The sequence below is a fragment of the Balaenoptera ricei genome, chromosome 1 (assembly GCF_028023285.1).
Source record: "Balaenoptera ricei isolate mBalRic1 chromosome 1, mBalRic1.hap2, whole genome shotgun sequence".
Lineage (NCBI taxonomy): Eukaryota > Metazoa > Chordata > Mammalia > Artiodactyla > Balaenopteridae > Balaenoptera > Balaenoptera ricei.
The window spans coordinates 121,812,857-121,836,947 of record NC_082639.1 but is presented as its reverse complement, the minus strand read 5'-3'; the positions used below and the strand labels follow the sequence as shown (position 1 = coordinate 121,836,947).

General features: G+C 46.7%; 1 protein-coding gene across 1 annotated transcript in view; it reads left to right on the top strand.

Annotated features, from left to right (window-relative positions):
• Nucleotides 1-24,091, top strand: part of LMX1A (LIM homeobox transcription factor 1 alpha) — a 150,305-nt gene that overhangs the window by 54,064 nt on the left and 72,150 nt on the right. The window lies entirely within an intron of this gene.

Here is a 24,091-nt window from a genome sequence, read left to right as displayed (position 1 = left end):
AGCTTATGAGAACTGCTTTCACCCTGGAGTTTTCTCTGTACTTAGAAATGAGTGAGGCTTGGGAGAAGGGAGGAGAGGACTTAACTGGGGTCAGGTCAAGGTTCCGATGGGGAAGAAGGTTGTGTTGGGCATTTCTTGCATGTCTGGAGAACTCCACTGAGGAAGACCCTGGAAGCTGCCTGATCCAAGAGAACATCAGTTATGGGAAAGTCCTTTCTAGATGGTCAGTGGGAGAGTTAAGACAGTGCTGCGTCAGGCCTAAGGTTGTGAGTACATTTTAGTTGACGGCAGCCTCTGATTGGCTCTGAGCTCAGAATGATTTGAGAACTCAGGATGTCAGCTGAGAATGGTATGGGTTGGGAAGGTTGGATTGGTGAGGCGGCTGGCCTGCTCCCATCTCTTGGTGTCAGGCTCAGCAGACCTTCTGGTGAATCGGAATTACTGCATGATTAACTCTTCCCAAAGGGGCCTGAGGGAAGAGTCTTCTATCGCAATGACCTTTGTCCCACAGAAGGTTCTAGGGCAGCCTGTCCTTGATGTCTAAACCAGTGATCTGACAGTCATGCTTGGTCAAGGCCAGGCCCCTAAGCAAGACTTAAAATTTTCCTGCCTGGGAGGAGATCTAAGGGGGAAAAGAAAGGATTTGGGAGATGAAGTCAGGCGTCAGTCATGAAGAGCTAACTGCCACCTCTTGGAAGCTACTAATAGTATAGTTCCAAAAAGAATACTTTTCTTTCTTTTTTTTTCAGTGTGTTTCTTGGTTGTCCCATTATCAGTCATACATGCAGGAGCTCCAAGAGAAATATGTTTTAACATCCTGAAACTGAATTATTAAATGGGGATTAACTTGGTGTTGACTTTTCTTCATGGCTGATTTGCAGTATAAACTGGGTTTAAGCCATCTTTTACTAAACCTTCTGGATTTTAGTAGATCGCACTGGATGAGCCATTCATTAAAGATTTCATGCTGATGTTATTTGTTTAGGCTTTGATGCCCTTTTTCTGTTTTCCCTCCCCTTTCATTCAATAATGATATCTTTCAGGCAGAGAATACCTTCCATCCTGTGGTATTAAGGGCTTTCCATGATGGAGAGCCTGGCCCCATGGCCAGCGGCTAGGCAGGAAGTCAGAGGACTTTGGTGCCCTCCCTGCCTGACCCCCTGATAACCAAGCAGCTAGGATTGCAAGGATGGAGTGGGTGCCAGACTCCCTGTTTGGTAGATGTCTCCTCCAGCTGCTTTTTAAAGACTGGATCCATTAACAAGGGAACTCACCTTTACATTTTGCTCTTAAATTTTCCTCGTTTTACTCTTAAATGCCCAGAGAGAAGTAATGGCTTAAATTCATACGGATATGTAAATGTCCATTACCACATTCTGGTCAGAGAGCAGATATTGAAGGGAAGAGGAAGGATAGGGTGTCTGGGGTTGAGATACACCAGAAGGACACTACACTGGCTTTTTAAAAATCATGAGTCTGAAACATGAGACTCTGAGTCTCATTTTTTTTTTCATCTACAAAATGCGAAAAATAAAAATCTCTTGGAGTTGTAGGGGTTAGTTAAAATTATTCTTGTAACGAGATCAGCAGAGAATAGATGCTCGATATCCCCTTCCCATGTGCAGACACAGTTCACATAGCTGAAATCAGAGTGTTGGCATCACTTTACATATCAACCTTACAAAACAAGCACCTTTTTTTTTTTTTTTTTTAAAGGAATGATTTATTTATTTATTTATTTTTGGCTGTGTTGGGTCTTCGTTTCTGTGCGAGGGCTTTCTCCAGTTGCGGCAAGCGGGGGCCACTCTTCATCGCGGTGCGTGGGCCTCTCACTATCGTGGCCTCTCTTGTTGCGGAGCACAGGCTCCAGACGCGCAGGCTCAGTAGTTGTGGCTCACGGGCGTAGTTGCTCCGCGGCATGTGGGATCTTCCCAGACCAGGGCTCGAACCCGTGTCCCCTGCATTGGCAGGCAGATTCTCAACCACTGCGCCACCAGGGAAGCCCCCAAGCACCTGTTTTGATTCTGTAGTCCCTCTCTTTTTCATTGTGAGTTGCTGTGCAATATTATGTATGGTAATTTGCTAGACTCATCATTGTTGGTTAATTTGGCTGTTCCTAAAAGCTGCAGTCCCTTCTGTGGGCTTTGGAGCCTCCCTTTTCAGGGACGATTCAACCTCGTGGGGATTCATAACACAGAGTGCTGCCTCGCTTTCCTTTGGAACACGGTGAAGAGAGGTGATCTTAGCTGGCATGGAAGCATTTCGCACAGACCTCAGCCACATTACACCCTGGCCAGAGGTCAGCCACCAAAGTCCAGAATGGCACTTGGAATGTCATTCCCAGCCCTTTGGGCCCCACGTTCTGCAGCTGAGCCTTCGGACCGTATGTGTTGGAGCCCCGGGCTGCAGCAGCACGGACATCCTGCTGTCTATTTAGAGCCCTTGGGCTGACTGTGCAGAATTCCTCCCTTTGACCCCACTGACAGCAGCCTCAGCCCCTGGGCCACACGCCTTTCAGCTGAAAGTTGCACTTGAGCCTCCAGAGTCATTTCAGTCTTCAAGTGATGGAGGCCCTCGCTGGCCATAAATCTTTGAGATGTCTACTCATTCATACAAGAAAGAATACGTGTGAGAGGGAAAAATGTCCAAGGCCTGGACCCCACTGTACGAGATCTGATTTAGCAACTTTGTGATGGGTGGCAGGCATCGGCTGTTTATCCTACATTCAAGGTGTGAAGAGAATGCTCTAAAGGCGCGTGGAGAAGAAACAGTTAATTCTGAATGGAGGCAGTGAAGAAGGCTTCGCAGTCAAGGTGCTGTCTGGAGCTGGCTGTCTAAGAACCAGGCTCTTCTCTGCTGAGCCACACACACGTACTATGGCGCTTGACCGGACGTGACGTTTGCATTTTGCAGATACCTCTCCTTTGAGATGGTAGACTCTAGCGTGCCCTACAGGACCTTCCCAGTTTCCTCTCCTGCCATTCCCTGCCTCACTGTTTGTGCTCTGGTGTGCATCTCTGCACCTTGCGTATGCTCTTCCCTGTCTGTGATGCCCTTCCCACTTTTTCTCAACTGATTGACTTCTGTCTGTTGTCAGACTCCTTCTTTTGCACCAAGATTTTGCTAGAGTTGATGAACATCCTATACAAGTTTGACGCTCTCTGTTTCACTGTTTCTTTTGAAGAGAGACGTCTAAGGATGGACAGAATTTGACAGGAGGAGGTGAAGGAGGTTGGGAAATAGCATTCAGCAAAGGGGAAAGGTGTAAGCAACAGAGGACAGAGTTTTCTCAAGGACTGGCAAGCCCCGGTGGGCCTCAGGGCATAGGGCTTGGTCAGGGTGCTGTATGCGGCTGGGATGGGGGTTTTAACAGGCTAAACTTGGACCTGGGGCTCTGGTGTGGGGTTTTCAGCAGTACTATGATGTGATCAAATCTATTTTAGAAGAGAAAAACGGCACTTTTGATGGCAACGTGGAGCATCTGATTGTTTCAACAAATCTCGATTGGAAAGCCATTTTGGAACTAATTAAAAATAAAGAGAAGAGGCCATATTTTTCAAATGTGTGTCCTGTGTGTGTGTGTGTGTGTATTTAAGCAATTTAAAAGAACTCACAAGCAAGTTAGATTTTATCAGTTTCTATTTATGTATGTATTTTGAGTGGGATTGCTAAACTGGATTTTTAGTCAATTCTCTCAAGGTTTCAACTATTTCCAACCAGACTTTTCTAGCCAAAGAAATATTTAGGTGGAGAGAAGAATAAACATGCAATATTTTCTCCTGTTGTTCAGGATGCTGCCCCAGACTTGGTGTGCAGATTCCAGGCCCATATGTTCGATTCGCTCCTACCAGCCACGTGAACTTTATGTTTATCCCGGCTCTCCTCCCATCTGCCCCTGGGGAGGGAGTTTTCTCCTGGGCTTGTGGCTGAGAACCGCCACTTGGAGAGTGTTTGCCTTAAAGAGCTGGGAACCCTTGCCTTTTCATTTATGGATTTGATATCCAGTGTTTCACCCCCTCTCTCTTGAGGAGAAAAGTATCTCCGTTTTTACATACAAGTAGGTGGAATTTACTATTATCCACTGATCATGCACTTCGATTTTTTTTTTTTTCCAACACAGCACAAACTTTATTCAGTGGCCAAAGAATGGAGAAGTGGGAGCTAAGTTCACATGTCAACTTCTGATTTTGGTTTTGACGTGGATGCCCTTGTCCTTGGGAGGCCTGGGAGTTTATATTCGGCAGTGGGAGAAAAATGAAACTTCATGCTTGTTTAGGTGATATCATTAGATTATTTCTTTTAAAAAAATCATCATATCTGATTATAAAAGGACTTCATATTTATTATAAGGAATTCAGAACACGTAAAACATCATGAAGAAGAAACTAAAATCATCTGTCATCTCACTATCCAGAAATCGCTATTAATGTTTGGATTCCAGCCTCCCATCTCCCATGGTTTTTTTTCCCTCTGCCTATGTATTTTTGTAGGGATCATATTATAACGTTTTATAATCTGCTTTCGCATTTGACAATTTATCATGAACACTTTCCCGTGTCATTAAAAGTTCTTTCACATTTCCAACATTGTTTAAACGGCTGCATAATATTAAATTGAATTTATGTACCGTATTATCCAGGTGTTGGACATCACTGATTTTCTTTTCTTTAGGGATTCGGAGCTGCAACTCATGGATAGGTTTCAGATTGGCATCCACGCATCCTCTGTAATTGCATGCAAACATTCATGCGCATTTGATTTTTATGGGGAGAAGGACCATATCTTTTATTAGAGAGTCAAAGGCTTAATTGCTGAAGGGTCAAAAATGGAGGAGACATTTACTTAAGTTAAATTCCTAGAAGGGAAATTACTGGGTCTAAATGGTCTGTACACTACCACCAGCAGTAGCTAAGGGTGCTTGTGTCCCTGCACCCTGGCCAACCCTGACCAACCAGGACCGGCCCTCGGCATTAACCCCATTGAGATTTATCATCAGGTTATTACTCGTTGTACTGGCTCTTTACTTGTAATTTACCCTCAAGCATTGTTGAGTTAGTGCTGCAGTTGGAGTCACAAGCACCCCAAAATACTGAGGTGTTTGCCGAGGTTCAGCTGAAAGAGCCTGGGTTTGTAACTAGAAGATCTGGGTTTGTGTTCTGTGCCATCATGGCCACTTCCCTTGCTGGGTGGGCCAGACAGTGTGGTGGGTAGGAACTTGGTCGCTAGGTTCAGACTTGATCGTGTTTCCACTTGGTGCCTCTGCTTCCAGCTGTGTTACCTTTCACAGGGTGTGTAAGCACTCTGTGTCACAGTTCCCTCATTTATAGAATAAAGGTCTAACATTAGTGCCCATTTCACTTGCAGGGCTGTAGTGAAGACCAGCAAGAAAACCCTTGTATGGCTCTTAGCTTCGTGTCTAGTGCATAGCACGTGGTCAACATTCATTACCGATCACTGTGGGGTGTACCATTCTTCAGGTCATTTCCTCTCTCTGAGTCTTAGTGCTGATGTTGAGAATCATAGCCTTTTAGAGCTGGAAAAGGTCTTAATGATCTTCAGCCCACATCTCTTATTTTACAGATGAGACAACTGGGTTAGGCATGGTGACGTGACTTGCCCACATTGAAACAGGGCTGATCATGCCTCCTTGTTCAGAGGGTTCAGAGGACCAAATATTGAGTGTGAAGTTCTTTTAAACTCCTACACATTAATCCGATGTTAATTAATCATGCACTGACTGTGTGGCCCCTGAAAAAAATAAAACTCAATAGAAATTGGCTAAGTGGAACTCTAATTGGTTAAATGGACACTTCTTTAAGCCCTTTGTTCCCCTGAGGACATCTGCATATAGCTTTGACCCAATAAGTGTTTTTGATATTGCCAATGAGTGTGAAAAGGGCGTAAATCCCAAGACACCAGGCTGGTGTAGAGGGTCATCTCTATCCCTGGGTTGTATTTGCGTGTCTGTGTAAGTTCCTGGGTCTTGTTCATCTCTGAGAACCAACACTTTGCACGCGTTTTGAGGGAATGAGCAAACGAATGATTATATATCTAGAAGAAATAAAGGGGAATGATTTTCATCATCAGGTGTTTTTTAAAGTACAAATCAATCAGACCTGTTACCTGATAGGTGTGGATTGATGCCGCAGTCGGAGCACTCCTGCTGCACAGGTGGCCGTCCAGGTGAGAGGCTGCCTGCTCTACTCTGTATGGGCCTTAGAACCCCCTCACTTGTCTAACCTGTCTTTTACTTCCCTCTCTGCCTCTTGGTGTATAACAACTAATCCTACCGCTGATTCACTTTCCTGAGCCTGGCTTCCACCTTTTAACACAGACCTCTCAGTGTGGTTCTCAGAGCTCTTATTTATTTTTAATTTTTATTTTTATTGGAGTATAGTTGCTTTACAATGTTGTGTTAGTTTCTGCTGTACAATGAAGTGAATCAGCTATATGTATACATATATCCCCTCCCTCTTGGACCTCCCTCCCACCACCCCCCACCAGCCCACCCATCTAGGTCATCACAGAGCACCAAGCTGATCTCCCTGTGCTATACAGCAGGTTCCCACTAGCTATCTGTTTTACACATGGTGGTGTATATATGTCAATATGAAAACAGTGTTTCCAGAATGGGCAACTATGATTTAGAGCTGCTGTGAGAGCGATGTTCCCGGTAGCTGTGTTCATTTTGATTCACTCCACAATGTTCATTGCAGCTCTATTTACAATAGCCAGGACATGGAACCAACCTGTATGTCCATTGACAGATGAATGGATAAAGAAGATGTGGCACATATATACAATGGAATATTACTCAGCCATAAAAAGAAACGAAACTGAGTTATTTGTAGTGAGGTGGATGGGCCTAGAGTCTGTCATACAGAGTGAAGTTAAGTCAGAAAGAGAAAAACAACTACCGTATGCTAACGCATATATATGGAATCTAAAAAAAAAAAAGGTACCGATGAACCTAGTTGCAGGACAGGAATAAAGGTACAGATATAGAGAATGGACTTGAGGACACGGGGTGGGATGGGGAAGCTGGGGTGAAGAGAGAGTAGCATCGACATATATACACTACCGAATGTAAAATAATTAGCTAGTGGGAAGCAACAGCATAGCACAGGGAGATCAGCTCGGTGCTTTGCAATGACCTAGAGAGGTGGAATAGGGAGGATGGAAGGGAGGCTTAAGAGGGAGGGGACACAGGGACATATGTATGCATATGGCTGATTCACTTTGGTGTACAACAGAAACTAACACAGTATTGTGAAGCAATTATACTCCAATAAAGATCTATTTAAAAAAAAAGAAAAGAAAAGAAAACCCCCAGAATCCTGCAGAAACATGATGCCAAATCCTGCTTTTTATAGTTGGTTTATGTTGGTTGTCTTTCAAAGCCAAAAGTAAGTGTGACTGCCTTTGCAAGTCATCCCTGCCCATCTTAGTCAGCTGTGAGCAGTCGTACAGAAGAGTGGTTGGGAGAACAGGTTCAAATCCCAGTTCCACCACTTACTAGCTGTGTGATATTGGGAAAGTTATTTCTCCTCTCTAGCCAGTTTCTCATGTATAAAATGGAGGTGATGACAGAACTGACCTTGTGGGGTTGAAATGAGGACCAAAATGTTTAAAACAGTACTTGCCGCAAGTAAGCATTCAGGATTAGGCATCATTATTATTATTATTATTATTATTTTAATATCCAATCCAAGTCTTTATTTTTTTTTATAGTAATCTTTTATTTATTTATTTATTTTTATATTTATTTTTGGCTGTGTTGGGTCTTCGTTTCTGTGCGAGGGCTTTCTCTAGTTGAGGCAAGCGGGGGCCACTCTTCATCGCGGTGCGCGGGCCTCTCACTATCGTGGTCTCTCCTGTTGTGGAGCACAGGCTCCAGACACGCAGGCTCAGTAGTTGTGGCTCACGGGCCTAGTTGCTCTGTGGCATGTGGGATCTTCCCAGACCAGGGCTCGAACCCGTGTCCCCTGCATTGGCAGGCAGATTCTCAACCACTGCGCCACCAGGGAAGCCCGGGGGGCCACTCTTCATCGCGGTGCGCGGGCCTGTCACTATCGCGGCCGCTCTTGTTGCGGAGCACAGGCTCCAGACGCGCAGGCTCAGTAGTTGTGGCTCATGGGCCTAGTTGCTCCGCGGCATGTGGGGTCTTCCCAGACCAGGGCTCAAACCCGTGTCCCCTGCATTAGCAGGCAGATTCTCAACCACTGCGCCACCAAGGAAGCCCCCCCATCATTATATTTAATAATAATAAGAGAAGCACACTTGGCCACACTAAAAGTCATAGACGATTAGATATTGTCCAGTTCACTTGCCTCATTTTCTAAATGAGTGATGGGCCCAGACTCAGTCAGCTGGTACATCACATACATGGAAAGAGGCAAGCCCAGGCCTTGAACCCTCCTCTTCACCTCTAAGCTAGGGACAGAGATCTGCTACTACTTTACATCAGTGTTTCACATACCTTTGATTGGTTTCTCCATTCTGATGGTCACATCTTTAAAGCCACCACCTGTGTATTATATCTCCGTCAGTGTCTAGGACCGTGCTGTAGACCAGAAGTTGGCATTCAGCATTAGCTGGCTGCTGGGTTACTCAAGCATGGGGCTGTGCAAATTGGATTTATTGCTAAGATGGAGAGTACTGGCAACATCTGGAGTGTGTAGGGTAATGATAATAAAATTCTTAGAACTTATATTAGTAACTTTAAACCATTTCTAACCATTTTAACTGTGAGCAATGGAATGGGCAGGTATATAAAATGGTGGGGGTTTTTTTAGTTTTCTAAGAGTTTATTTTTCTTTTTGATCCGTAATGAATTTGTGTATTTTAAATAATGGTTTCTTTTAAAAACATTTTCCTTTTTCACATTTATTACATATGTCTTTAATTCATCTGGAATTTATTTTTGAATATTTAGTCCATCTAGTCTTTCCTCACTGATTTGCATTGCTCTTTCTATCACATATAATGTCCCCATGTCTACATTGGTCTATTTTTGAGACTTTTTTGTTCATTTTTCTATTTTTCCAACTCTATGCCAATGCCACACTTTCTTAATTATTGCAGATTTTTATAAATTTTGCTAGCTGTTTCTATCACAAAAGGTAAGGTAAACAAGGAGTCCTGGTCATCATCTGATCTGGGTAAGAGTGCCCTTTGCCAGCCTCCAACCCTCTACTGCAGAAGTCCAAAACCTCAGTGCAACCAGCCTCCGTCCAGCCGTACAATGTCTGTCAGCAGGAGCCCTGGAAATCTTCCCATGAGATGCAGTTAAAGTGGTGCTATTTAAGCAGAAGCTGGTTATAAATTTAGCAGAGATATTGGAAAAAGAAGGCTAGAATAAAGGAACTCCATAACCCTTAGTCCAGTGGTTCTCAGGCATTACCCTGCATCAGAATCACCTTGTTAAAACAAGCTTGATAAAACATGGATTGCTGGGCTTCACCCCTGAGTTTCTGATTCAGAAGAGAGGAAAGGGCAAGAATTTAGTTTTCTAACAAGTTCCCAGGTGATGCTGATGGGCTGCGGACCACACTTTGAGAACCACTGCTCTAACGTCTCTCAAGTCTGAGAGTCTGTAATCCTTAACACTCCTTGAGAGGCTCTTGTTGTCTGCTGTGTTCTCAGCACCTAGCACAATGTCTGACCCATAGTAGGTGTCGTGGGCTGAAGATGTCCCCACAAACACGTCAGGTCCTAAACCTTGCAACCTGCCAGTGTGATCTTATATGGAAAAAGGGTCTTTGCAGATGTGATTTAAGATAAGGATCTGAGATGAGGAGATTATCCAGATCGACCCTAAATGCCATCACAAGTGTCCTCATAAGAGACAGAGAGAGGGCTTCCCTGGTGGCGCAGTGGTTAAGAATCCACCTGCCAGTGCAGGGGACATGAGTTTGAACCCTGGACCGGGGAGATCCCACATGCTGCGGAGCAACTGAGCCCGTGCGCCACAACTACTGAGCCTGCGTTCTAGAGCCCGCGAGCCACAACTACTAAAGCCCACGCGCCTAAAGCCTGTGCTCCACAAGAGAAGCCACTGCAATGAGAAGCCCACGCACCGCAACAAAGAGTAGCCCCCGCTCGCTGCAACTAGAGAAAGCCCGCGTGTAGCAATGAAGACCCAACGCAGCCAAAAATAAAATAAATAAATAAATTTAAAAGAAAAGAGACAGAAGGAGATTACACACACACACACACACACACACACACACACACACAGATGATGTGAAGACAGAGGCAGAGATTGGAGTAATGCAGCCATAAGCCAAGGAATGTCAGCAACCACCAGAGCTAGGAGAAGCTTTTTCCCTTGTGTCTCTGGAGGCAGTGTGGCTCTGCTGATAGCTCCATTTCAGCCTAGTGAAACAGATTTCATACTTCTGGCCTCCAGAACTATGCGAGAATAAATTTCTGCTGTTTTAAGTCATCAAGTTTGTGCTAATTTGTCACAGTGGCCATAGGAAATGAGTATAGTAGGTATTCAATAAACATCAATGAAATGAATCTAGATGCAGGTATTAGGATGCCCATTTAACTGATACATAAACCGAGGGCTTGATGTATCTGGTCCAAGTACTGTACATGTTTACTGCAAGGGAGACCCAGATCTGTCACTTACTTCAGTTTCCGTTCCGCCAGCCTGGTGGTTTTCACCCCCAGTTGCACATTAGCACAATTAAATTCGAATCCCTGGCCATGGGGCCTATGCTATGTTATTTTTTAAAAGTTCTTCAAGTAATTCTAATCTACAGCCAGGGTTGAAACGGCCGAGACCAGGCTCGTCATAGAATCTGGCTGATCCTCACGATGACTATTAAGGGAGGCTTTAGTCTGCAAAGTACTCCTATAAAATTTAACCTCCACCGCGGCCCTCTGAGGCAGGCAGGGTGGGTGCCGTCCTCTTTTTCCAGATGAATTATGAGGCCAAGGGAGAAGTTCGATGATGCAGAGTGGCTGGTCCTCCACCCAGACTCAGCCCTCTGACCCACACCCAGCGCTGCTTGTACCGTGTGGCACGTCACCAGCCCAAGCAGTCATTTGTGATTGTGTGCACCTAATGACATTTGCATGGATTGTCGGTCCTGAGATTCTGGACATTGGAAACAGGAACACCTTTATATATTGAATCACTTAAAATGTGTGATGGGAGAAGAGGTCGGTGAGCTTTGAGGCCAGGGAAACTTAGTGACATTTCTTCAGAAGGCATTTCCAATTCATCCCACATCAGTTCCTGGGGCACTTTGCATCTGACTCTTTGGCCAGGCTTGGGTGCCCAGTGGCCCCAAATATGTGTTAGTGTGCTCGTCAGCCCTAGGATCCCACCTGGGGACAACTCGATCCGCAGTGCCATTTTGTTTGTATAAATATCAGGGCTGCTGGCTCTCGTTTTCCATCAACGATCAGAGAAAAGTAGTCGACCACACTTTTTAAGGACTTTGGGTCCGTGGTTTTTAAGGTGTATCAACGGTACCCCTCCCCTAACTCCAGATGGACACATAATCATAACTTCATAAAATTAACCACAAAAGATTAGATGAAGGCACAGGGCAAGGAGGCCAGAGTCTCTGGTGTGGGTGTTTTGAAAGACACCCCCTGCGGGGGGCCAGAAGTCTGTTTGCTCTGTCCACTTGGCCCAGCTGCCAGCTCCTGTGATTCACTCTGCCAATCGGATATTACCTAGTGATTTTTATGGAGTTCAGGCTAAAGGAAATTTGAGGAAGAGATCACTTCCTCTATTTTAATTAGAGTTCTGAGACTGCACCACTGCACATCTGTAGCAGACTGGCTGCTGGGCCAGCACTGAGGCCCCATGAATTTTAAATATCTGGAGAGGTTTATTTGAAGAGCTGGGTCATGACTGCCGCTGCCGTCTGAGCGTGTGTGAGCGCACGCGCACACACACACACACGCAGGCACGGTGTACCTCGTACAGATGTTTGAGCAGTCCCTGGAGAACACACGTTTTGTGTTGTAATAAAGGAAAACACAGTCCTCAGCTGTAACCTAGGAGACATGGGATCCCACCAGAGATGGAAGCGAACCGCATCTTGGCTGCTTGCAGGAGCAGCCCAGGAGGGCTTTTCCTCCTGCAGGCGTCCCATTGCCTTGTAGTTCCCGGTGGCAGCTGCCTGCTGTTCGCTCACACATAAATCCCTGAGGAGAAATAAGAGCTAAGTGGTTGTTACAAAGGGGCGAAGGCTTTGACTCCCACGGCTAGTCACAGAAACGTTTCTGGCTCGAACACACGACAGGCACTGCTCATTCCAAGACACCTTTCTGCCCCTCACCTCTGAGCGTATTTTGGAATCACAGGACTGGAAGGGGACTCGGGGGGTGGAGACCACCTACCCGTTCCCCCAGTGCCTGTCAATTCTTCCTCTGTGTTGGCCCGGCCCGGGAGAGCTGTCCACCCAGGCCCCAACCTAGGATGGGCATAAATATTGTTATCTCCATTTAATAATGTGGTGCTAGAGCATATTTGTTCCAGGGGAAATGACAGCGGTTTTAAGCCTAGTGACTTGGAGGTGATTTAAACCCCCTCATCTGGATTTGTTTAACACACTTCAGTGTTATTATTCGGTTTTCATACAGGAAGTTAATGAATAACTCAGTCTGGCCCTATGGCTATACAGCCAAACAAGGGACCCTGGCTGGGAGTTCATTCTCAGGACAGGCGTACCTCGATTTACACAACAGTGGCATTCTTGGGAAATTGGCTCTACATCAGATATTTGAAATAAAAGAGTTTTTAGAGGAATTTAGTGGTCAATTGGTTTGTTGTTATTGTTACTTGTTTGTTGTTGTTTAGTAAAACCAAGAACGTGGATAACTTTTCCCTAATTGACTTTTATAGATTTGTTGGGAATAGAGTATTCCTCAACAAGACTCTTGTATTTTCAAGACTCAGGTGGCAGGTGTGGCCCTTGTAGGAGGTGTTGCCTGGGAGGTGAAGGAAACAATACTGTTAGCTTCTAGAATTTTGGGATGGGAGACCTGGGTGGGAAGACCCAGCTTCACTCTTCCTGGACAAATAACTGGAGTCTACCAGAGCTCTAGAACGCAAAGGAACAAAAGAGTTAACAGACGTAACTCACTGAGGGCCCAGTTCCAACTAAATCTTGTCACTGCCTCGTTTTTGGCTAATCAGTTTCTGAATTTGGGCTTCTCTCTTTAAGGGGAGGTGTAGTCCATACGCCAATTTACCTTCTGGGAGTGGAGTGAGAAAGACTTCAGTGCTTCAGGCCCCAGGGAGAAATGAATTCCCTTGTATGTGAAGAGGAATTCTCAAGTAACTGATCACATTCTGCCACCCGAACAGTCTTTAGGGTCTGATGAATTGGGCTGAATCAGATGGATTTTATGGAAGGCAGCCTGGCCCACACTACCTGAGGCAGCTGGCTAGGCAGTGGAGTAGGAGGTCATTTAGACAATTAGTAGTTTGCATTTTTAAAGTTTCTATGCTTCCTGTTATCAAGACAAATACAATGGGACATTCTTTTATTTTTCCTGTTGACCTAGTCTTACAATTAATTCCCATTGTATGTATCTCCTGGATTTTAACCTAGTTGGGTGATAGGAGGGGGCAGAGAGATGGAGAATTTAAGGTAGATACACCTTGGAATCTGCAGTACTTAAGAATTGCTGATTCCCTTCCAGCATCAAACATTCTTTGCAGACACAATCTTGCAAATGCTCAGAACACCTCTTAGAGGTACTTAAAAATGCAAAAGGGGTTGTCTTCAGAGCTGGATAGGCTGCAGTTGAATCCTGGTGCCACACGTGATCTGTTTGGTCTCTGGCAATGTGCTTTTGTAAACCTCAGTTTCCTTACCTGTAAAATGACTCTATAGTAATAACACTGCAGGATTCTTGAGGATTAAAGGAAAGTATGGAAAGTGGTAAGTTTAGTGCCTGGTACATGGTGGGTACTCTCCCCTCCACCCTAGATACTCTTGTTCCATCTTTACTGAATCAAGGGAAACTGAGGCACAGAGAAGTCAAGGGAACTTGATCAAGGCAAAGCCGAGTGTGGAATCCTCAGATTCTGGTTTTTGAAGCTGTGTGCTTTCATTGCCCAGGTACACAGAGTTGGGGTAATTTAGACCTATTGAGGGTCCATCACGAAATGAGTCCAAGGAACTGGCAGGTCGACCCACTCTGACTCTTCCCTGGCTCCTGTCTTCCTGGTGAGACCTCTGAGGTCAATCAGGGCACTCCCTGCACAGATCCAGAGCCTGCCAGGAGGAAAAGAAGGACACTTATATTTACTGAGTGTCCACGTAACAGGTGCTTTACAGAAGTTAACTCATCTAATACAAGAACCTTCCATGGTGGGAATTATTGAACCTAATTTTATAGATGAGGATATTAAGGTTCAGGGGTTTTAGGTAGTTTGTCCACAGTCACAGAGATAGTGAAAGTGGTGATGGGAGGGGTCAACTCAACCCCCTGGACTTGAGACAACAGCCCTGCTGCCAACGTCACCTCCCCCTGCACAGCGACTGCTCAGGGGTCCTGCCTCCTCTTGGACTCAGCCTTTGAGTCTGGATAAGTCCTGTTTTTTTTTTTTAAACTGGCCAAGGAGAGGGGCTGCCATTTTTCTAATTAACTAGTCACACTCTGACGGACTCCAGGGAGTAGCATCACACGGCTGGCAAAGGTGGGATATCGCATAGCCCCTGCCCTTCCTCCCAGTTTCGCTCCAGACAACCGAGCCACCTCAGACATACAAGGGCCCATCAGGCCAGAGAAGGAGTTTGAAAAAGAAGCTTACAACGCTTCTGTTAGTAACCCGTTGCTGTGCTTAACAACCCGTCCTGGCTAGAAGCACTTCCCTACTTGCAGCCTAAGCCCAGCCCGTCAGGCGGAGCCCGTTCCCTTTCATTTGGTCCTCGTTGGAGATGGTGAACAGCTGGTCCTCACGGGCTCCTTACTAATCCTTCATGGGGAAGCCCATATGCATGCATTCACCTTGGAGATTTCAGCCTTCTCTTGTCTTCTGGGCAAGAAGACTATACTCCCTGGCAGCCCTGAGACACAGAGCAACTCTTGACCAGAAAAGGCCTGTGGCATCTCAGAGCTGTCCCTTATTTCTTTTCAGAATGGTCCCTGGTTTTGTGGGTGTCATGGGAAGGGACAAGAAGAATTATAGTGATAGTGTTTAGACTGGAAGGAGTGTGACATGCTATCTCATCCACATCTCATTTTACAGAGGGACCTCATCCCACAGGTCCAGACTCACTCAGCTTGGGTAGTAAGTAAGGAATAGAGTTCTTGCAGAACTTTCTCTCCCTGAGGATTTCCTTCCAGGTGTGGGATGGGCCACAACTGTGAAGTGGAGATGAGAATTCTTTCATTTTCCTCACTGGATCCCTGCATCCTGGCTGGAGATCCTGCTGCCCATTCCACATGAACATTTAAATCTGAGAAATACATTTATTCTTTTTAAGAAGCGTACTCTGGGTGTGTGGCTAAGGTTTAAAGGCCATTCTTTCAAACATCAAGCCCTTCTTACCTGTCAGAGCTTGGCAAGGTCAACTTCCATTTTTCCTGTCAACCCATTTCACAGATGGAGAGACTGAGACCCTCTGGTTCTCCTGAAGGCCATGGGTGTTTACCTCCTTCGGTAGCTTGTGGTGCTGGGGGCCATTGCAGGCCGGTCAGAAATCTGAACACTTTCTGCCAGGTCCCTACACGCTCTTCTCTGCTGGAAGGAAGATCACCCAGATGGAGCCTGCCTTTCTGCCCGCCCGGGTGCCCAGGCGGGCGCTGTGCGGCCAAGGCTTTATAAAGGGAAGGTCTTGCATGCTAGCAAACCTGCTTGCTCTCAGCAGAGGTGCCCATAAATCTTGCTGAAAACAAACGCTTTAAAAGAGGAGGAAAGTTTAAGAGGCCCTGTGGGCATATTCTAATCAGTGCTCGCTAATATCAGCCAGCTTGGATTTAGAATGTGGTGTTCCCAGCGGAGGGGGCCTGGGTAGGCACCATGTAAAATGCCGCCGGCTGTAATTAACTCTGACCTCCTCCGCCTGCCGGCTCCTCGCTCTTAATATTAGCTTTGACTCCCAGAATGAGCCTTCCGTGTTTGTTGTTGGGATGCGTTCTTTAAAATTCATGGTTATCAGCCCTTCTTTTGCTCCTATCCTGACCCAAAATACACACACACACCCTGAGCCAGGGTGATCGATGGTATCAAATGAAATCAATAATCAGGTAGATCTTTGCAGTCATTGAAAATTCCATTTATCTCAATAATGCCAATAATCCCTACATTTCCAGCTTATACTTTACAGTGTGCAAAGTGATTTTATATATTTCATTGTTCCTCATTACAGCCCTTTCAGGTGGGCAGGGCTGGTAGTATGTTCATCCACCAGATGAGAAAAAAACAAAGGCCGGAGAGGGGGACGGGTGTTTGGCATCCCCTGTGTAGTGAGTGGCTGAGCCCCTGATTCAAACTTAGGTCTTTCGATCTCAAAACTGTTCCTTAAATACTGGTGTTCAGATGGACCATAGAGATAGTTTGTCATGATGGAGGTTGGGGTGAGGGGGAGCGAATTTGGTCTTTTCCTTACTTCCTGCCAATTGAGGCAATAATTATTCAGCAATTTCTTTCTTCTGCCTCCTGGCAACAAAAGGATATTAGACATAAAGTAAGCATAGGCTTGTGGTGTGTAATATCTTGTGGACAATGAGAATAATGAGAAAATTCTACCTAAAAGTCTGTGACCATGAATGTGTGTTTGTGTGTATTTTATTGGTTAGAAGAGCCATACATTTGAAAATGTTCTGAGAACCTGCTACATGCTGGGCTCTGTTCTGGCCACTCAGATGTGATATCTCTGTTCATTGAGTTACATTAGAGCTGGAGGAGACAAACCAGGAATAAAGATGCAAATAAGAAAAACAGGGCTATGTAGGGTGATGTATAAAGTGACCAGATGGGTACTTTAGGGTGGGTGATCAGGGGGCCTATTGGGGCTGAGATCTGAATGCCAGAGGGAGCCATGCATGTAAGGGAGGAGGAGAAGGAGGAGGGGGAGGGTGAAGAGGGTGGGGGAGGGGGAGGAGGAGGAAAGGGGAGGGGGAGGAGGAGGGGGAGGAGGAGGGGGAAGAGGAGGCAGAGGTGGCAGTGGTGCTGGTTGTTTGAGGCAGAAAATATGGCCGGTGAAAAGGCCCTGTGTTGGGAGCAAGCTTGACCTATTTGAGCCCAGAAAGAAGGCAGTGAGGCTGGAGCTGAGTGAAGGAGGGGAGAGTGGCATGATACGGGGTTGGAGTTGGTGGCAAGGATCAGACTGGAAGTTTAGTAAGTCAGAGCAGGGATTTTGGATTTTATTCTAAATCCAATGGGAAATCCCTGGAGGGCTTTACACAGGAGAGTAAGCTCTGATTTACATTTTCAAAAAGACCCTCTGGCTGCCCTGTGGCAGGGTTTAGGAGGGCAAGAAGTGGAGGTACTGGTGGAGACAGTGAGAAAGGGAAGAGCTCTGGACATGATTCAGAGGCCTCACGGGACTGGTTGACTTAGATGGTAGGGTGTGGAGGATAAAGTGACTCCTAGGTGGGTGGAGACCCCACTAACTGCCACGTGGACAATTTGGGGAGTAGATGGGGGCAAAGAGTTCTGCTTGGCCATGTGAAGTTTCAGATGTGTGTTTTACATCCAAGTGGAGATGTCAAATAGCAATTGGATATGAGTTTGGAGTTTGGAAAAGTGGCCAGAGATAGGGCTTTGGGATTCATCAGCCTGTAGATGGTATTGAAAACCATGGGGATGGATGGATGACTTGGGTAGAGTGTGTGGAGGCAGAGGAAGCAGAGGCCCAAGACCCAGGGTTTAGTCTCCAGCAAGAAGCAGGAGTGTCAAGGCAGGGGGCTGGGGGTAGAACATGCTATGAGCTTCCTTCTATCCATTGCCGGAATCCCACTCAGCGGTTTCACAACTGTGGGCTATTGATCACCATGGCCTGAGTGAGAGGTTGATTTATCAGTGAAAACCCATTGCGATCTCTTGGGGGAAGACCCTTAAATTATGTGGATAATTTAAAAGTCTGTAGAATCACTCATCAGTCAACAGGTAACTTACTGAACGTACACTTTTGGTTAGGTGGTGTTCTGGGCAATATAGCTTCATTTTCAGAGGACAGTGCATTGTGGCTTCACACACACACATACACATTTACACACATATGTGTGTGGTATTATTACTTGTGGGTCCATGTGCCTGAGTGGGCATTCTGTAACAGACAATCACTGCATACACATAAATGCAAAAATGCACAGTTGCAGCCGTAATCCGTAAAGCCTGCTTTCTGCTCTGTGTGGAGCCACACTGAAAGTTCCCTTGTCCTCACCTCCAGCAATCCTGGAGTCTCTTCTGTCTCCTGGGGATGGAGCTGGACTCTGTTGTTAAGCTCTGTGTTTGACATGTTTCCTGGCTTCCATGTTTGCTGTGGTCACCTCTTAAATCTGCAGACCTGAATCCATGAACATTTCGGTCACCAGTCCAAGCAGACTTCAGCTCACAAACTGGTTAGAGGTGCTGGTCTGTGCTTTGGGGTTGGGTGTAGTTTCTCAGCTGCAACTTTTCAGTGGAGATGAGGCTTCAGGGAAGCCACATGCAAGAATCTTCAAGAACTAGAGTCTTGGAGATTTTTTAGGAAGTTTAATGTCTTGCATTTGTGGATGAAAATTGTCACCTGCTATATCAGTAAACAAAGGATGTTGCAGCCATCAAACCATTAGCCACTGTAGCCGTCCCCAGCTATGCACCGTGAAGGGATTCAGGATGGAGAGAAAAGCAGGATGCTGGCCCTAGATAGTTAAGGTGCCTATCAAAGGAATGATTTTAATAAGCCCAGACTTTTGCATCTTCCCATACGTAGGAAAGCGCTAAATTCATTAACTTGAGATGTCTGTTTTCTCTTTAATTAATAGTAAGCTTTTGATTTTCCGACTACCTGATTTTTGTTGCGGAAACTCCTGTATATCCTGGCCCCTCCCTTACCTCTTCAGAGCAGTCCCTCAGAGCTATCTGAGAGACTGCCTCCCGGGCATAAGTCCTCAGCAAATTTTCCGAATAAAACATAGTTTTCAAATTTTAGGTTATGCATTTTTTTTTTCAGTCAACACATCTTCTTTCTCAGAGGCAATGAAAATATTTTCTACTCCTTATCCCATTCACCCCCGAGAGAGAGCCCTGGAAGTTCAGTGAGAGTAGGAATTGTTATTCTCAGTTTATGGAGAAGGCCCCTAACAAAGAATCCCGTGTGAGGTCCCAGAGTTAGCAGGGGATGCTGGTGGGACTCTAGCCACCAGGGCCAGTTCTCCATATCTTGGAGTGAAGAGGTGCTTTCTCCTACAGGAAAAGTATTGCTCTCATGAAATTTGCAGAGTCCATACGTAAGGAACCCAATCTAGTCTCCGGACCTTAAATTCCTGTTCTCCACCAACTGTTACAAAAGGGTCCAACTAATACACGAATCCTGGGGTATTTGGGTACAGGATAAATGGGATAACATGGAGGGGGGAGGGGGAGGAAGGAGTGAAAGCTGTACTAAGTAACAGTGGAGTTCAATGACGTTTATGTTTGATCTCAGATCTATAAGCCTGCTTCCATACCTTTTGCCCTTTCTACCTAGCCTTATACATTCTGCAGCACAAAACGGACTGGACCACAAAAACATGCCTACTAGTTTATCAAGCTGGCTTTCTACTTGGGTACACAAATGCTAGTAATACTAATGATAACCATGGCTTTAAAAATAACACTGACAGTGGTATTTCCAAAAATAAAAATAAACTCAAGTTTGAACTTTCACGATCCTGGTCATAGAAAGTCTACGACAGTATTGAATAAATGTAAGAGGTGTCATTTGAGGTGGAATGGTGAGACGTGGAGGTGAATCCCAGAACTCCACACCCTTCATCTCTAAGCCGTCAGCCTGCAAACCGCTGAGGACCGGCCTCAGAAGATGGCTCGTCAGAGCAGGGGGCTTTGGGGTGGGGGGCAGTTGTTCTTCAGGGTTAGGATCAAATTTAAAAGCACCACCATTTACCTTGGTTGCTAAGCCCTCCTGAGCCCGAAGTGAGGAATTCTGATTGGCAGAATCTGTAGGAATTTAGACAAGGGGAACAGTACGGAAAAACGGGAAGCTTAGGATGGGGACCCTGGCTGCAAAGCAACTCAGTGCTTCAATAAGCCCGAATCTGCTGAGAATACATTTTACGAACATGCAGCTAAGTTGGCTGCCTTTGTTTGGGGGTTTGTTAAGCATTATCTAAAGAATGCCATGGTTCAGCCTGCTCGGTGTGAAGTCTAATTCTTCCCCTTTCTGGAGCCACGGCCTGGTGTGTTCAATTTTTCTCTCTCCGTAGGGCTGCAGGCGCTCTGGTACTCCAGCCAAAAAAACACTCATATTTTAGCAAGCTTAGTCCCAGTCTGGTTGCCAGGCAGTAAAACGAGCACTTGCCTGCCCCGGGGAGAGGGGGACCGCGAGATGGAAAGGGGTCATGTAAACGGCTCGCTCGAGCCCTCCCCCTAAATCTCCACTTGAGAGTCTTTGGGGCGGTTGATATGTTTATTGATGTGGAGAGACACTGCTGCATAGGCCCAAACTGTGGTCGTTTGTCAGAACTAATACTACAAATTATTTTTATTATTATAGAGATGCTAATCAGAGGATAAGTTTGCCCTCTGCCGCTTCTGGAGGGCGTTAGATATACTCATTTGACTGATGTGGTTTTGGATACGCAGCACGGACCCCATTTAACCAAATGGGGAAACTGAGGCATAAAGCAGCTGAGTTTCTTGCACTGAGGGAATAGATGAATCCAACGTCAGCATCCCGTTCCCCTCAAGGGAGGGCAGCGTTGCAGGTGGAGTTCACGTATCTCCTCTCTGAGATCTTCTCTCCGGTTTCCCTGCGGCGCAACAGGCTGCAGGAGAGAGAACTAGCATGCCCTTTAGTCCTGGAAATACTTCTCTGTGACTGATATTAAGAAGAGGGCGCTGAGATAGGTCCTCTGGCTTTTCTTCCAAGTCTCCGCTGGAACAGGAAGCAGACTCGGGCCAGTGCTTGCTGACTGCAGTGCTACTTTTCAGGAACAAGACCTCTGCCCACTGGATGAAGTCCACACCCGTTTATTTTTCACAGACCGTGGGGTTCCTGTCAGGGAAGAACCGATTTCAGCCACTATTGGACAAGTCTGGTGAGTTTGCGACCCACAGTGGAAAGGCTCCTAGTTCTGGCCTGGAGCTCACTGACACAGGAAAACGTGCTGAATGCCCACAGGATGTACAGCTGGTGGTGGACATTTAACTTCCGAGCTCCTCAAGCCCAAATTCCAGAAGAGGCCCTCACAAACAGAGAGGAGGCTGCCTCCTTTGTCTCCTGCCTGGTGCTCTCGGGGCTGAGGTTCCCTGCGGGCCTCAGATAAAAAGACTCATGCCTCACCTTCAGGACCCTCGGCACTGGGTCCCCTTTAACGCTTTGATGCTTTCCTCTTGGCCTGCAGGTGAGTTTTCTCTGGGTGAAAGCTTTTTAATGCTGTGCTCCCCACTGAGGGCCTGTGTACTGAATTTTTTTTTTAAACAACTGATTATCAATTTATTAAAAATGTTGATTTAAGCATCTGCAATGGTGACTTCAACCTCAACTCCTGGCTCAATACTGATGGAAGTGATCTGCTTGACAATCTCAGGAGGCCTGTGCAGGTCAATGAGTCGCCTGTGGATCCTCATCTGGAAACGATCCCAAGTCTTAGAACCTTCACCACAAGGAGTTTTCCTTGTAGTTATTCTCAGAGTCCTGGTAGGCATCCGAACCGGTCCTTTCACTTTGGGATTCTTTTCCTTCGCACCTCTGATCCGGTCGACACATACCTTCTCCAAAGACGTCACGTTGCGGCTGGTGAGGGTGATTCTAATCTGGTGAATCGCCACGCCACCTCTGGCTCCACGGAAGTCTTTTCTGGTATCTTTAAAAGCCATGGCTGCGGCACGGTTTCCTGACGGACTTGTTCCTCGGTGGGGGTGAACAGCGGTGAGTCAGGGGCAGGAGCGGGTGGCCCGAGGCTCCGCTGCAGTGGCGATTGCATCTTCCTCAGGGAGCCTGTGTACTGAATTTTATCTGGTTCTGCCACCTCCCATCCAACTGCCAGTCAAGCCAGGAGGTGGTCCAGAATCGGGTGGTATGCACTAGCCCCGGGGCGTATGGAACCAGTGAGGTTTGGAGAGACTGCAGGTGAAGAGGGAGGTCAGCAAGAGAGAGGATGCAGCAAGCGGGCAGAGAGAGAACACCTGTGGCAGGGAAATCCCTGTGATTGATGAAGGGCTTGGCGTGATGGAGGTGCCGGGAAGAAGTGAGGGGATGTGAGAAAGGTTGCTCTGAAAGGCAGGAGAAACCTACTGAAGGAGAGCCTGGATTATCGTCACTTTTCATTCTTTCATAGAGTGGCTGCCGAGTGTCTCCTGGGTTCCAGGCGCAGTGCTAGATTCTCAGCATACAAAAACGAATAGGGCACAGCCACATGCTAGATGTTGATAGCTAGATGTCTCCAAGACAGTTAAACGTGGTGAGGTTATGGACCTCTCTGAGAATGTGATGTAAACTGGGACAGTAAGTCAAGGTGGTTTTGTGAGCGGGGGCTCTGCAGCTAGAGCCCCTGGTTTGAATCCCAGCTCCACCACTGGTTGGTTCTGTGACCTTGGCAAGTTATTTAGCCTCTTGGTACTTCTGTTTCCCCATCTTTAAATGGAGGATAAAAGCAATTTGTATCTCCTATGTAAGGACTAAATTGGCTGCTATGGGTTAAGCCTTTAGAATAGCAACTCGTGCATGGTAACTGACATTAGGTATGGTAGTTATTCCCAGAAATTCACATTAAGCAGCTACACACAAAACCATGCAATTTCTGGGGGGTTCATAGACCTCCTGATGCCCAATCATAGACCCCTGACTAAGAATCCTAGTTATTTCTTCACTTATGTCACCCAACCAATCAGAAGAAGCTGGATTCTTTTTTTTTGTTGTTTTGTTTATAAATTTATTTATTTATTTTTGGCTGTGTTGGGTCTTCGTTTCTGTGCGAGGGCTTTCTCCAGTTGTGGCAAGCGGGGGCCACTCTTCATCGCGGTGCGCGGGCCTCTCACTATCGCGGCCTCTCTTGTTGCGGAGCACAGGCTCCAGACGCGCAGGCTCAGCAATTGTGGCTCACGGGCCCAGTTGCTCCGCGGCATGTGGGATCTTCCCGGACCGGGGCACGAACCCGTGTCCCCTGCATTGGCAGGCGGACTCCCAACCACTGCGCCACCAGGGAAGCCCAGAAGCTGGATTCTTGCCCTGAAGGACAACAGATCCCATTCTTTCTCCGCCATTCTAGCAGGAAGCATTTTAGGTGCTGTGGGGTGCCGTGGAGGGTGGAGGTAGGGTGCACCCAGCAGAAGGATGAGACCTGCCTGTGGCCACAGTGGACGGAGGGAGGCAGATTCCAGGAATCTGAAGCCCAGTGAGGGCTGGTGCAGCGAAGGAGGACTTGGGCATTCCTGGCAGCAGGGTGCTTTGAAGGATTCACGTGGCGCAGTGACAGCCCATGTCAGATCCGTCTCTGATCCGAACATACACTTGCCCGCGCTGAGAGGGAGTGTGAGATGAAGAAGACCCAATGAGTGACGTTATCCCAGGTCTGGTTACCCTGTTTGCGGCCCCTGAACAGTCTCCCAGACGCTGCCACGGCCCTGGAATGCCCCTTCCCGGGCGGAAGATTTGGCAGAGATGCCCTCTCAAACGAAGCTGGCACTCCTGGTTGTGGGCCCTGGCGGAGAGTGGAGGGATGGGCAGATGCCAAGACAACTTCATTGAGTGGACGTGCCACCCACAGAGCCTTTCTGACCCCCACCTCCTCCTGTCTCCAGCGTCTTGCCACTCAGCCTTGCCGGGCATTCGGGATTCCAGCAGCCCCAGCAAACTGGCCACTCCACCCCGACTTGACTTGCAGCTCTTACCAATGAGCCCTGCAGGTCCCTTCCCCGGCACTCCCCATTCCTGTCTCAAACAGTCGAATATAGGTC